Below are 2393 nucleotides of genomic sequence, written 5' to 3' on the forward strand. Positions count from 1 at the left end.
AGAATATGATAGATATTTATTATTATTATTATTATTAATTTGCCTCTCAACTTCTTCCTAAGGTCTCGGTGCCCAGAGAGAGCAGATTAAGCTAAAAATAAAGGCCCCAAATACAGGAGCAATTAAGGTAGAGAGGCTGGATTCCAGGGGATTAGTTTCTGTGACTAGCCAGCCAAGATCTTTACGGTCCTTGCTGAATTTTCCCCTTGAAGATCACTTATCTCCTTAACCATCCCAAAGACCTTTTATTTTGTTGGGTGGGAAAAAGTAGAAAGAATTGCCAAAAAGTGGAATCATACCTCTTCTTTCAGCAAGGTATACAGAAGAAAAGGACTATAACTACTGAACCTGGTGGGAAGGAGCATGATCATTAGGATACAACTGGTTTAATTTTTTCTAGATTAAGGATAAGGAGCAATAAAAAGGAAGGGTAGGTTTACATTTTATCTTATAGTTCTAAGTGTCCCTCAAGGGATAAAATAGTAGTATACTTTCTCTAGCTATATGCACACTGCCAAGATGGGAAGTACAGTGTCCTTCTCATCTCTCTGAGCATGTCAGTTGAAAGTATGCAACCTCTGTTGTGGGAGGTACAATCTTGTGCTTTGGTGCTTGTAGCATTGGAGCTAGAGTTGAGCAAGAGACAATCTGATTAAATCTCCTTTTATGCCTATGTATTAATGAATTTTGAGGAATTTTTCATTATTGCTAAATCCTCCATGCATAGACGTTATTTGATAGCTTGATCAGCACATTTTTAAGCTAACATTTTCCCAAGACAATCAATTTTTACTTCAGTTGTTTGTGTGTTAAATAAAAATTACAGGTGACCCAAAGGCCAGTAGAAAACTATTTGAGTGTAAGCAACTTGCTGAATGCAACATATCAGTGACTTGTACACACAGACACAAAGACACAGATGCAGAAACAGAAACACACACACATCTCATTAAGGTTGTATATGATCAGAAAAAAAAAAAGAATGAGGAATAAATAATGGACAGCGCAAATGTTACACTGATATCTATGAAATGCTGAAATAATCAGAGGTAGGTCTTCATTTGATTGGGTAGAGCCAGAAAGCATAAAGAGACATGGGCATTAGATTGTGAATTCCTTAAGATTAAAAATTCTTTTTTTTGCCTTTCCTTTTATCCTCAGCTTTTGGTGCAGCTCCTGAAACTTAGAAGGATCTTTAAAATGTTTTCTTGACTGTCAGGAAATGCATATGATCTAGGTGTATTAGCATTTGCATTGGTAGAGGGAGACTGGTCCACATTGATAAAACTTTGGAGGTAGTGTAGAATCAAAGTGCATTAGAAAATTATGTCACCAATTTTCAAGGAGAAGGCCTCTGACAGTGAATAAGATGTAAGACTTGGGAGATAGCTAGATAGACATTTGATAGCTAGCTAGATTATGCATATATTGTATAACCCAATGGAATATAAGGCTCTTGAGAGAAGGCTAGGGGAGGGTGGTGAAAACAGACAATAAATTTTTATTAAACTATATCCTAGGAACTATAGTAAACATTTTGTAAATATATTCTCTTTGGGCCCTCACAATATATATCCCTGTGAGGTAGGTGCTAAATTATGTCCATTTCCCAATTGATGAAGCTGAGGCAAATAGAGATTAAGAGACTCATGTAGAGTTACACAGATAGTAAGTGTTTGAGGCTAGATTTGAACTCAGATTTTCTTTACTCTAGGCCCAGTGCTAGGTCTCTTTCAGTTCTAAATCTGTGGTGATCTCATGAACCTATTATAATAAAGAATTGTTATTCATCGATTCACTTAATCTTTTTTTTAAAGATAAAGTGGACAACTTTTATTACATAATGTGTAAAAGATTTTCAGCAAACAAAACCAATGCAACTAAGATTACAGGAGAAAGTTAACTGGGAAAATTTTTTGCAAACAGTTTCTCTGATAAAGTTTTTCATATCAAACATTTATAAAAGAACTGATTCAAATTTGGACTAATAAGGGCCATACTACAACAGATAAATGGTACAAGGATATGAACAGGCAATTTTCAAAGGAAGAAATCCAAGCTATAAACAACCAGGTAAAAAGCACCCCCCTCCCCACCTATTTTTTGTCCTCACATGATTTCCAATCTCCCTACTCCTTAATTCTCTTCCAGGCCATCAGCCTTGCCCTAGCTTACTTCTCCTTCTTTTTTTTCTTTTTTCTTTTTTTTTTTTTTTACTTTTTCTTTTTTTCTTTCTTTTTTTTAATTAATAAATTTGTTTATTTTTAGTTTTCAACATTTACTTCCACCAGATTTTGAGTTCCAAATTTTCACCCCATCTTGACCCTCCCCCCACTCCAAGATGGCATGCACTCTGAATACCCCTTCCCCTAGTCTGCCTTCCCTTCTATTTC

The sequence above is a fragment of the Vombatus ursinus genome, unplaced genomic scaffold (genome assembly GCF_900497805.2).
Source record: "Vombatus ursinus unplaced genomic scaffold, bare-nosed wombat genome assembly UNPS02009835.1, whole genome shotgun sequence".
Classification (NCBI taxonomy): domain Eukaryota; kingdom Metazoa; phylum Chordata; class Mammalia; order Diprotodontia; family Vombatidae; genus Vombatus; species Vombatus ursinus.